This window comes from Emys orbicularis, chromosome 4, assembly GCF_028017835.1.
Source record: "Emys orbicularis isolate rEmyOrb1 chromosome 4, rEmyOrb1.hap1, whole genome shotgun sequence".
Classification (NCBI taxonomy): Eukaryota; Metazoa; Chordata; order Testudines; family Emydidae; genus Emys; species Emys orbicularis.
In genome coordinates, this window is record NC_088686.1 from 110547238 (window position 1) to 110561170 (window position 13933).

The window sequence follows — 13933 nt, forward strand, 5'->3', positions numbered from 1 at the left end:
TCTGGCCAATAGAAGCAGAAAAATTACCCGCTTCTACTCCTCCTACCTGGTACTTTGGGGCTGTAAAGTTAAAATGCCACTCAATTCCCACCTGCCCTGGAAGAGTATAAATGACCACACTGCACCCCTCAACCCTCTATGCCCAGACTCCAAGTCAGGGGAGCCTGTGCAGAGATATGAGGGGCTCTCTCATTCCCCTGCCTGGGTGCACACTCTGAACCACAGTTTAGCCCTTAGAGCATTTTAGTAGCCTTTTAAGATGAACCTGTGGAGCAGCAGTGAGGTTGCTGCAGGCCTGGAACGACTCATATCCATCATTATTGGCTTCAGGAGAGGAAAGGGAAGGTGTCTGTGCAGCTGGGTTACTCCGCACCACTGAGCACAAACTCACATGCTCTCAGAGGTTGGGCTGCTCACAGACCATACAGCGCCAACTGGGCTTTGTTGGGAGCAATGGAGACAATGCAGCTGTGATTGCAGAAAAGAAACAGAGGTGGAGAAAGGGTCAGCTTCACGGTGGGAAGTGGGCAGAGACCAGGGCTTCATCCACTGCTCTCCCCAAACGCTTCAGTGCACAAGTACCCAGCAACCACAAACCTATCCTGAACGCGCGCTAACAGTGGTACCCTTAACTCAGGAAAGGGCTCTGCTGGAACTTGAAGGGCTATTACAGGGGTCGGCAACCTTTCAGAAGTGGTGTGCCGAGTCTTCATTTATTCACTCTAATTTAAGGTTTTGCGTGCCAGTAATACATTTTAACCTTTTTAGAAGGTCTCTTTCTATAAGTCTATAATATATAACTAAACTATTGTTGTATGTAAAGTAAATAAGGTTTTTAAAATGTTTAAGAGGCTTCACTGAAAATTAAATTAAAATGCAGAGCCCCCTGGACCAGTGGCCAAGACCCAGGCAGTGTGTGCCACTGAAAATCAGCTCGTGTGCCGCCTTCGGCATGCATGCCATAGGTTGCCTACCCCTGGGCTATTATAATAGAACCCCAGAGTTATGAACACCTCGGGAACGGAGGTTATTTGTAACTCTGAAATGTTCATAACTCTGAACAAAACATGATAGTTGTTCTTTCAAAAGTTTACAATGGAACATTGACTTAATACAGCTTTGAAACTTTATTATGCAGAAGAATGTGGCTTTCCTTTATTTTTTCCATAGTTTACATTTAACACAGTACTCTATTTGCCTCTTTTTTTGGTCTTGGCTGCTGCCCGTGTACTTACAATTCCAAATGAGGTATGTGGTTGACTGAGATTCTACTGTAAAAATATCCCCTTCGACCAGATTTTGCTGCTGAGAAACTGCCGCCCCCCCCCCCACACACACACATTGCCCACTGCAATTGGGACTTTGGGGGGTACTTCCTAAGTAAAGAGAATTTTGGCTCAAGTCCCCCTGCCCCCATGTTGTGAACTAAGAAAATAAATAAAGGGCAGGAGTATATGTTATAGAACTAGGATTGGCTTAGTGCTCTCAGAGTTGTGATACCAAAAATCAGCAGCGTTACATGCTCCCTAATGAAGTGAATTACATTCACTCAAGCATGCCAGTAATAGTGTTTTGAGAGTCAAGTTACTATTGTAACAAGACAGGCAGGTGCAAGATGAAATAGTGACACCTAGTGGTTAACTCACAGGAATTATGGAGAATGGGTTTAGCCACCTGAGGGTGTCTGTCTACTTAATGTTTAAAAAAAATCTCAAAACTAATTTGCAAACAAACCCAGTCACTTTGACTATAGATCAGGATGTCCTAATGTGAGTTTACTGGATTGACTATTTGCATCTAAAAATAAGTCAGATAAATTGAGCATGCAAATAGTCATCCACATTCTGATTGTGGCACAATTACAAGAGCAAGCTCTGGAGGTCAAGCTGAGGTCTGCTTTAAATTCACCCAAGCAACTGCACAACCTGCACCCTCAAAACTACTGGCCCCTATAGTTAGCCAAACACCACTTCCACAGTGCCCCATATGGTATCTCCTCCCATTATCTAAACTGAGTCTGGGACCTGTCCTCTGTCCTTAAATTGAATGCGTCTCCAACCAGATCTCTGCCTCAAGCACCCTCCTAGAACTAGAGTTTGTGCTGCATGCAGCCCCACAGCTCATGTCCACTTTGCCCCTCCCAAAGCAGGCCACACACATGCAAAAGGTAGGGACCCAGAGTGTGAGCACGAGGGTGCCTCCATTTTAGAGCATTTGGCCCCTATTAAAACCAAGAACTGACTAGTCTTAAGGAAGACACCCCGAAGGTTAGTCACCACACATGCAGCCTGTCCTGGAACATCCTTAACATTATAGGCCAGATTTAGCCCTTGCTTGAGTAGGCTAAACTTCCTCTGAAGTGGCACTTGATTCCCCTTTGCTATCACAAGGGGTACAATTTGCACCACTGGGTGGTGTCATTCCCTAGAGGGGGGTGACACACTGCCACTCTTCCTGGGGAATGGGGGTGGCAGGAAGCCTGTTTCAGTTGCAAAATTACAGACAGGTTTTGTAACAAGTCTTCATGGCGCTGAACATAGTCAGCCCCTTCCTTGGTTATGAGCCTTCTGGCCAGTTGTGGCTTCTCCTCGTGAAGGGAGATTGTAAGCACCATTGGCCACAAACATCTCCTACCGTTCAACAATCTCTGGCAGCCACCCTTGAACAGTTATGTTAATGAGCATTAGTGTAGAGCCAAGGTGTTCAGTCAGGAAAACATTAAGGAGGAGAAATAGATTTGGGCTTCTTTCTCTGTGTAAAGGCTACATTTAGGCGGCATGGTCTGAAGCTCCTTTGGTTGTCTCTTGTGTTTAGTTTTTTTAAACTATTTTCCTTTCCCCCACTCCAGCCCTGGCTGTTTGTAGCATCAGGGTTTGGAGTGCACTGTCTTTTGAGGGGGGTTCAACAGCACAGGAAGTTGTACTCTCCACTCAGGCAATTTATTTTTAAGCCAAAAGTGAAAACTTGCTTAGGGAGGTTGTGGAATCTCCATCATTGGAGATTTTTAAGAGCAGCTTAGACAAACACCTGTCAGGGATTGTCTAGATCAGTGGTCCCCAACCTTTTTGTGGCCAGTAGCACATTCATGTTTTCAGAAGAGTGTGGCGGGCGCCAACAATTTGTCAAGGCTTATTTTGTATTTCTACATTAAATAATACAAAAAACATATTTAATATTACATAAGATAAAAAAGGTAATTTTACAAGTAAAAGGTATTGTGACAATGCGGTTCTGGCGGAACCCAACTGAGAGTGCCAACTCAGGACAAATTGCTCAAACAGGGCAGTTACAGCCCAAGGCTGGGGTTTTTTCCACCTCTACGGCAAACCAAACCAGCCAGACTAAGAGGACTTCGGTCTCACCCCACTGGCTAACCGCAAGTCTCACAAGCAATCTCCTTAGACACTCCAGTTTCCCAGTATTACCACCAGTGCCACTCGTTATGGGGACAAATGGTTATGAAAACCAAGACCCCAGTAAAAGAAAAAGGTTCTCCTGATCCCAAAGGACCAAGCCCCAGACCCAGGTCAATATACAAATCAGATCTTACCCACAAATCACGCTGTTGCCAATCCTTTAGAATCTAAAATCTAAAGGTTTATTCATAAAAGGAAAAAGATAGAGATGAGAGTTAGAATTGGTTAAATGGAATCAATTACATACAGTAATGGCAAAAGTCTTGGTTCAGGCTTGCAGCAGCGATAGAATAAACTGCAGGTTCAAATCAAGTCTCTGGAACATCCCCAGCTGGGATGGGTCCTCAGCAGGGCCGGCTCTAGGTTTTTTGCCGCCACAAGCAAAAAAATTTTTGGCTGCCCCCCGTCCCAGCCCTGGGCTCCTCGCCGCACCCCCCTGCCGCCCCAGCCCTGGGCTCTCCCCCACCACCCGCACCCCCCTGCCTCCCCAGCCCTGGGCTCTCACCTCCCCCACCCGCACCCCCCCTGCCGCCCCAGCCCTGGGCTCTCCCACACACACACACCCTGCTGCCCCAGCTCTGGGTTCCCCCTACCCCCCCACCATTGCCCCCCCACACACACACACACCTCCTGCCGCCACAGCCCTGGGCTCACCCCCCCCCCCCCACCTGCACCCTCCTTCCGCCACAGCCCTGGGTCACTGGTAACTCGCTCCCACGGCAGGTCATTCAGCAGGAATTTTAGATGTGCACAGAACACAGACAGGATTGGTTCCCATATGGTTACAGAACTGCAGTAAAGTGGAACAATTTTCAGCTTGTGTGATTGGAGGATATCTGGATGCATATTATAAGACTGTCCTACATAAATGAGGAAAAGTTGAGGTGCCTTTATTATTCTTTTGTTCCACTCTTTCTTTCTATGGGGAATTTGCCAATGCAATATTACTGTCTTCCTTTCAAACAAATAAAACTAAAACTTAAAAAAAAAAAAAAGAAAGAAAAAAAGCAATGGCTGTTGAAAATAGCAATTCCAGTCCTAATAACCACTGGGAAGCATTTCTTGCTCAATTTATTCTACTTTTTCTACAGCAAGTTACAGTGGATCAGTATATTTGATTTGGGAGAAATGAAGTAACAGCTGCCCAAATTGCGCTTGAGCACTCCTGAATTTTGAGGGTGTTCAAATCTGGAAGGCAGGTGCTAGATTCCCTTTCTGAATATTAGCTAAATCTGGAAAAGAAAAGTCAATTTCTGCTTCCATAGCTCAGAAGTGTAAATCCTCCTACATGCCTGGTACTGTATCTAAAGCTGCCCAGGTCCTAGTAGAGCCTCCCCTCCCTTACTTTTCCATTTAAATTCTAGTGGGATCCACGTACCTCCCTTTCTAGGCTTCAGATAGAGAGGTGCACTGTCCATTTAGTCCACCCAATTCTTTCTTGGGGGGAGAGACCAGGGCTGGGGTGGCAGGAGGTGCAGGTGGGGGCCAGAGCTGGGGCGGCAGGAGGTGTGGGTGCAGGGGGGGGGGAAAACGAGCCCAGGGCTGGGGCAGCAGGAGGTGCAGGTGGGGGCCAGAGCTGGGGCAGCAGGAGGTGTGGGTGCGGGGGGGGGAGAGCCCAGGGCTGGGGCGGCAGGAGATGGGGGGGGGAGAGCCCAGGGCTGGGGCAGCAGGGGGGTGCAGATGGGGGCCAGAGCTGGGGCAGCAGGGGGTGTGGGCGGGGGAGAGTCCAGGGCTGGGGCAACACGGGGGTAGGGGGCGGCAAAAAACCTAGAGCTGGCTCTGCTCCTACCATTCACAGCAAGCCGCAGCATGAGGTTTCAGTTCCACACTCCTTCCCCCTACCTTTCCTGTTAATTGCGGCCGAGGGAATGCTGGGAAATGTAGTTCTTTCCCTGCTCCAGGGCTGGCTCTATAGGCAGGGAGCTAACTAAGGAACTACAACTCCCAGGGCCCCCTGTTGGTTCTCAGCTCCCATGCTGGATTCTTGCGCCCCTTGCAAATCTGCCGCCCCAAGCAACTGCTTGCTTTGCTGGTGCCTAGAGCCGGCCCTGGTCCTCAGTCCTTTGTTCAAAGCTTCAGCTTGTAGCAAAGTTCCTCCAGAGGTATGAAGCAGGATTGAAGACAAGATGGAGATGAAGCATCAGCCTTATATAGTCTTTTCCAGGTGTAAGAACACCTTTTTGTTCTTACTGTGGAAAATTACAGCACAATGGAGCCTGGAGTCACATGGGCCAGTTCCTGCATACTTTGCTGAGTCACAAGGCATATTTGCCTTCTCTCAGTGGGTCCATTGTATAGCTGATGGTCCTTAATGGGCCATCAAGCAGGCTAGGCAGAGCTAACACCAGTTTGTCTGGGATGTCACCCAGCAGCATAGCATAAGTTTGAAATACGGACAGTATAGAGCCAATATTCATAACTTCAACTACAAAATTGATACACACATATAGACAGCCTAATCATAACCAGTAAACCATAACCTTGTCTTAGACACCCCATTTGACCCCCTTTATACAAGATTTGCGTGCCACTACAGGACCTTGGTTGCAACAATGATCTATATGGTCCCAGATTATATCAATAACGTCACAGGTATTAAATTAAATTATTTGGCAATTACTCTTTCACCTTACCATGTGAATTTGCTCTTTTTTATCTACGGTAAGAAAAATTAAAGAGTTTTTACAAAAATAAATATCAAACAGTTTTCATCTTATTTATTTTAAAAAAGTAAAACATTGTTGAACTGCTGGTCCAAATATATTTATTATTCTTACTTTAACATAGATAGCCAGTTATGGTTAATTAAAAGTATTATTTGTATTGTTACTTGTATCTGGATTTCAATAAACAAACAAACAAACAAACAAGTTAAACACAAGTTAATCATACACGCTCATCAGCACTTAATGGAAAATAGGTATCATTAATTCACGTGGTTTTTCTAATAAAGTCAGTGTGATTTTTGGCACTGCATTTCTGCAGCCAATCTTTCGTAGTTGGGAGAGTAGGATGATATGCCCATCTTGACGATTGCTTACGAACGGGAATCTGTAAGCTGAGATCTGTATTTTGATTTTATGATGTTCATTGTTGAAAACAGAACTTTGCATAGATAAGTGGAACCGAAATAAAATCTTATTTTGTATGCTACATATTTTAAGGCAGGAAACTTTTTTCGGTCAACCAGATTCCAGAAGTTTTCATCTGTTGCACAGGATTTTAGAACAATATCATTTTGAAGGTCCAAAATCTCCAGTTCCACGTCTTCTGTTCTTACTTGAATGAAACTCGCAATAAAGGTAACAGAAATGGCTACATCAATTTGGCAAGTAAAAGGATTCACAAGAAAGGCAACTACAGGCTCAATGATGGTGAACTGTTGAAATCTCTTTTCAAATTGTTCCAGAAGTGTTTGAATGTGGATAACAAATGGTGATGGGTTAAAATCACTGTCACATACCATTTTCTTCATACTTGGGAAATGTACGAGAGACTTCGTCTTCATATGTGACATCCACAAGATCAGTTTTGCTTTGAATGATTTTACAGAACCTATCATTTGAGCCACGTTTGTCTTTTCCCTGGAGCTCAAGATTTAAAATGTTCAATTTGTCAGTGATGTCGGCAAGAAAAGCCAAGTCCATTAACCAGCTGGAGTCTTCTAGTTGCTCCAAGTTCTGATTTGTGGACTTCAGAAATTCTTTGATCTCTTCAATTAGGCTTAAAAAACCTGCACGAACTTTACCTGTGCTCAGCCATCGTACTTCTGTGTGCAAGATAAGATCAGATTGTTTATCAACATCTTCCAATAGGGCCTTAAAAAGTCGGTGTTGCAAAGGTTTTGCTTGAATAGAGTTAATTATTTTAATAACATTCATGACGTGTTGAAAAGAAAGAACTTCGATGCACAAAGCTTCTTGGTGGATAATGCAATGATAAGACAAAAGTTCGGAAAGGATTCATTCTTCTTGCAGAGTGCAATGAATCCATTGGCGCTGCCCATCATTAACATAAGAAAGGCCGTACTGGGTCAGACCAAAGGTCCATCTAGCCCAGTATCTGTCTACCGACAGTGGCCAATGCCAGGTGCCCCAGAGGGAGTGAACCTAACAGGCAATGATCAAGTGATCTCTCTCCTGCCATCCATCTCCATCCTCTGACGAACAGAGGCTAGGGACACCATTCTTACCCATCCTGGCTAATAGCCATTTATGGACTTAGCCACCATGAATTTATCCAGTCCCCTTTTAAACATTGTTATAGTCCTAGCCTTCACAACCTCCTCAGGTAAGGAGTTCCACAAGTTGACTGTGCGCTGCGTGAAGAAGAACTTCCTTTTATTTGTTTTAAACCTGCTGCCTATTAATTTCTTTTGGTGACCCCTAGTTCTTGTATTATGGGAATAAGTAAATAACTTTTCCTTATCCACTTTCTCCACATCACTCATGATTTTATATACCTCTATCATGTCCCCCCTTAGTCTTCTCTTTTCCAAACTGAAGAGTCCTAGCCTCTTTAATCTTTCCTCATATGGGACCCTCTCTAAACCCTTAATCATTATAGTTGCTCTTTTCTGAACCTTTTCTAGTGCTAGAATATCTTTTTTGAGGTGAGGAGACCACATCTGTACACAGTATTCGAGATGTGGGCGAACCATGGATTTATATAAGGGCAATAATATATTCTCAGTCTTATTCTCTATCCCCTTTTTAATGATTCCTAACATCCTGTTTGCTTTTTTGACCGCCTCTGCACACTGCGTGGACATCTTTAGAGAACTATCCACGATGACGCCAAGATCTTTTTCCTGACTCGTTGTAGCTAAATTAGCCCCCATCATGTTGTATGTATAGTTGGGGTTATTTTTTCCAATGTGCATTACTTTACATTTATCCACATTAAATTTCATTTGCCATTTTGTTGCCCAATCACTTAGTTTTGTGAGATCTTTTTGAAGTTCTTCACAATCTGCTTTGGTCTTAACTATCTTGAGTAGTTTAGTATCATCTGCAAACTTTGCCACCTCACTGTTTACCCCTTTCTCCAGATCATTTATGAATAAATTGAATAGGATAGGTCCTAGGACTGACCCTTGGGGAACACCACTAGTTACCCCTCTCCATTCTGAGAATTTACCATTAATTCCTAACCTTTGTTCCCTGTCCTTTAACCAGTTCTCAATCCATGAAAGGACCTTCCCTTTTATCCCATGACAGCTTAATTTACGTAAGAGCCTTTGGTGAGGGACCTTGTCAAAGGCTTTCTGGAAATCTAAGTACACTATGTCCACCGGATCCCCCTTGTCCACATGTTTGTTGACCCCTTCAAAGAACTCTAATAGATTAGTAAGACACGATTTCCCTTTACAGAAACCATGTTGACTATTGCTCAAGAGTTTATGTTTTTCTATGTGTCTGACAATTTTGTTCTTTACTATTGTTTCAACTAATTTGCCCGGTACCGACGTTAGACTTACCGGTCTGTAATTGCCGGGATCACCCCTAGAGCCCTTTTTAAATATTGGCGTTACATTAGCTAACTTCCAGTCATTGGGTACCGAAGCCGATTTAAAGGACAGGTTACAAACCTTAGTTAATAGTTCCGCAACTTCACATTTGAGTTCTTTCAGAACTCTTGGGTGAATGCCATCTGGTCCCGGTGACTTGTTAATGTTGAGTTTATCAATTAATTCCAAAACCTCCTCTAGTGATACTTCAATCTGTGACAGTTCCTCAGATTTGTCACCTACAAAAGCCAGCTCAGGTTTGGGAATCTCCCTAACATCCTCAGCCGTGAAGACTGAAGCAAAGAATCCATTTAGTTTCTCCGCAATGACTTTATCATCTTTAAGCGCTCCTTTTGTATTTTCATCGTCAAGGGGCCCCACTGGTTGTTTAGCAGGCTTCCTGCTTCTGATGTACATAAAAAACATTTTGTTATTACCTTTGGAGTTTTTGGCTAGCCGTTCTTCAAACTCCTCTTTGGCTTTTCTTATTACACTCTTGCACTTAAGTTGGCAGTGTTTGTGCTCCTTTCTATTTGCCTCACTAGGATTTGACTTCCACTTTTTAAAGGAAGTCTTTTTCTCTCTCACTGCTTCTTTTACATGGTTGTTAAGCCACGGTGGCTCTTTTTTAGTTCTTTTACTGTTTTTCTTAATTTGGGGTATACATTGAAGTTGAGCCTCTATTATGGTGTCTTTAAAAAGGGCCCACGCAACTTGCAGGGATTTCACTTTAGTCACTGAACCTTTTAACTTTTGTCTAACTAACCCCCTCATTTTTGTATAGTTCCCCCTTTTGAAATTAAAGGCCACAGTGTTGGGCAGTTGAGGTGTTCTTCCCACCACAGGGATGTTGAATGCTATTGTATTATGGTCACTATTTCCAAGCGGTCCCGCTATAGTTACCTCTTGGACCAGCTCCTGCGCTCCACTCAGGATTAAATCTAGAGTCGCCTCTCCCCTTGTGGGTTCCCGTACCAGCTGCTCCATGAAGCAGTCATTTAAAGTATCGAGAAATTTTATCTCTGCATTTCGTCCTGAAGTGAAATGTTCCCAGTCAATATGGGGATAATTGAAATCCCCCACTATTATTGGGTTCTTAATTTTGATAGCCTCTCTAATTTCCCTTAGCATTTCATCATCACTATTACTGTCCTGGTCAGGTGGTCGATAATAGATCCCTAATGTTATATTTTTACTAGAGCATGAAATTTCTATCCATAGAGACTCTATGGAACCTGTGGATTCGCTTAAGATTTTTACTTCATTTGAATCTACACTTTCTTTAACATATAGTGCCACTCCTCCCCCTGCATGGCCTGTTCTGTCCTTCCGATATATTTTGTACCCCGGAATGATTGTGTCCCATTGATTGCTCTCAGTCCACCAGGTTTCTGTGATGCCTATTATATCTATATCCTCCTTTATCACAAGGCACTCTAGTTCACCCATCTTATTATTTAGACTTCTGGCATTTGTGTACAAGCACTTTAAAAACTTGTCCCTGTTTATTAGCCTGCCTTTTTCTGATGTGCCAGATTCTTTTTTATGTGGCTGTTTATCATCTGATCCGGCCCTTACATTATACTTTTCAGTCCTCTGCTCCTGACTATAACCTGGAGATTCTCTATCATCAGACTCTCCCCTAAGAGAAGTCTGTGTCCGATCCACACGCTCCTCTGCAGCAGTCGGCTTTCCCCCATCTCCTAGTTTAAAAACTGCTCTACAACCTTTTTAATGTTTAGTGCCAGCAGTCTGGTTCCACTTTGGTTTAGGTGGAGCCCATCTCTCCTGTATAGGCTCCTCCCATCCCAGAAGTTTCCCCAGTTCCTAATGAACGTGAACCCCTCCTCTCTACACCATCGTCTCATCCACGCATTGAGACTCTGAAGCTCTGCCTGCCTACCTGGCCCTGCGCGTGGAACTGGGAGCATTTCTGAAAATGCCACCATAGAGGTCCTGGATTTCAGTCTCTTCCCTAGCAGCCTAAATTTGGCTTCCAGGACATCTCTCCTACCCTTCCCTATGTCATTGGTACCTACTTGTACCACGACCACCGGCTCCTCCCCAGCACTACACATAAGTCTATCTAGATGCCTCGAGAGATCCGCAACCTTCGCACCAGGCAGGCAAGTCACCATACGGTTCTCCCGGTCATCACAGACCCAGCTATCTACATTTCTAATAATCGAATCTCCCATTACTAACATCTGCCTTTTCCTAGAAACTGGAGTTCCCTCCCCCGGAGAGGCAACCTCAGTGCGAGAGGCAACCCCAGAACCATCTGGAAGGAGGGTCCCAACTACGGGAAAGTTTCCCTCTGCTCCCATTGACTGCTCTACTTCCCTGGGCTCTTCTTCCTCCTTAACAGCACAGGTGCTGTCTAAGCGGAGGTGGGACAATTCTACAGTGTCCCGGAAAGCCTCATCAACATACCTCTCTGCCTCTCTCAGCTCCTCCAGTTCCGCCACCCTGGCCTCCAAAGTCCGTACATGGTCTCTGAGGGCCAGGAGCTCCTTGCACCGACTGCACACATACGCCACCCGCCCACAGGGCAGGTAATCATACATGCAACAGTCGGTGCAATAAACTGGATAGCCCCCACTCTGCTGCTGGGCTTCTGCCTGCATTGCTGGTGATCGCAGACAGCTTGTGTAGTGGCATACCAATTGATGTTGCGTATGATTTGAATAAATTATAGATGTCCTCACCCTTTGTTCGTCCTTTCGTAGGCAATACTTTTAGTAACTCTTCTTTCATGGTGAAGTCACTAAATACCATCCTCACCATAACTGCCAACTGCGCTGTATCCGAGATATCTGTCGACTCATTGAATTGCAGTGAAAACCAGTCACATATTTCCAAGTCATCCTTTAGCTGAGTTTGCATGTCGCTTGAAATGGCATATATCCTCCTCGTAACTGTGTTGTCTGATAACTGCAAGTCTTGTATTGCTGACAAAATCTCACCCTTGTTAGGAAATCCTTGAAACAGGCAATCGGCACCAGTCAAAAATGCTTCCTTCAACAATTCACCATCTTGAAAGGGTTTTTTCTTCTTTGCGAGCAGATGAGCAATTTTAAAGGAAGCAATAGTAGCACTTTTAGACTTTACCACTTGTCTAGTGAAAACAGATTGCTGGGCAGATAGAAGAAAATTAATCAACTCAAATCAAACCTCTCTCAACTCAGATTTAAGTGGATGGCTAATGTCAAAAGAGCCGTGATTAGTTTGGAAATGGCGTTCGACATTATGTTTTTTCGGCACTGCAACAGCACCCCCGCACAATAAGCAAACACATTTCCCTTTATTTTCAATAAAACAATAGGATTCTTCCCACTCTGCGTTGAAATAATACGTACGTTGTCTTTTATTTGAACCACTCATTTTGGGGCAAAATGTTAAAAAATAAATAAATTGCAAAGCACAAGAAAACAGCAGTATGAGTGCAGGAAGAATACTCACATACAGGGCTGGCTCCAGGCACCAGTGGAGCAAGCACGTGCCTGGGGCAGCACATGCTACGGGCGGCATTCCGTCCATTCTGCAGAGTCGGAGCTTTTGGGGGGGGGGGGGGGGGGGACGGCAGTGCAGAGAGAAGCTGGAGAGAAGCCGCGAGGACAGAGAATATCGGCGCCCGCAGCCCCAGAGTACTCTGTCCCCAGCAGACGCAGAGCCCTGGCTTCTCCCCCCTGCTGGGCACTAGGCAGGCCCCGCGCCTGCCAGGGACAGAGAACACCGGCGCCCGCAGCCCCGGAGTTCTCGGTCCCCACCAGGTGTGGGGCCGCGGCTTCTCTCCAGCTTTGAGAAGCCGCAGCCCTGCGCCTGCCGGGGACAGAGAACACTGGGGCCCGCAGCCTGCGGGCCCCGGAGTTCCGTCCCCGGCAGGCATGGGGCCGCGGCTTCTCTCCCCTGCTGGGCACTAGGCAGGCACACATAAATGCCCTGGTGGGCGCCATGGCACCCACAGGCACCATGGGTCTAGATAATACTTAGTCCTGCCATGAGTGCAGGGGACTAGACTAGATGACTCCTTGAGGTCCTTCCAGTCCTATGATTCTATGAAAAGAAATCAAAAAGCGAAACCTAGACTATCAAATGGGTACTAACAAGTTATTTTCCACTCAGTCTTCCACAGGACTCATTGTGAGCCTCAAGTCTTTGCTTCACACTTTGCTCTTCACGGATGTTCCCTGCTGCCACTTGTTTATTGTGTGCCTAGTTGATATATTTCTATTGAAATCAAGGAAAGCCATTAGTAGCGTACTGGTTCTGAAGACAGATTGGCCTTAAAGCAGTTAAAAGTAGGTTGAAGTTGTAGGTCGAACAACCTTTAGTTTCCCTTCATCACTTGCATCAAACATACAGTACAGACCCATTTACGCGCAACCCGTTTACGCACAAATCTGCTTAACATGCGGTAGCACCATGCCTCCCAGTGCTACCGATTTAACATGCGAGACTCGTTAACACACGGTACAGGAACTTGCTATGTAGCACTACAGATTTGCTCACTAATTCACGAACATAGAAATCGACAGGAAGTGCGGAGCGGAAACGTATTGTATATCTTTACCGCCGATGGGGAGGGGGGGGGGGGGGGGGAGAGGCAGCAACGTTAAAGTGCTGCCGCGGCAAAGAACCCTGCAGCCCTTTAAGTTCCCTGCCCTTTTTGGCCCCCCTCGGCTGCTGACGGGCGGGGGGGGGCAAAAGGGAGCAGCTGCCCCGGGACCGGCGATTTAAAAGGGCCCGGGGCTCCGGATGCCGCTACCGCAGCAGCGGTGTCTGGAGCCCCGGGCTTTAAATCATCATGGGAATCCCGGGCAGCACGGATCAGGCGGCCTGGAAGGGCTGGCTAGGGGATGCTGACCCCCTAGCCCCGCCCCTTCCACCAGAGGCCCCTCCCCTTCCGGGGCCCAGAGCCACCCCCACCCCGTACCGGTAAGTGTCCTGAGTTACTTTCACCCCTGTGTAGTAATGTTATTAGATTACACATTTAAATTTATGTTCT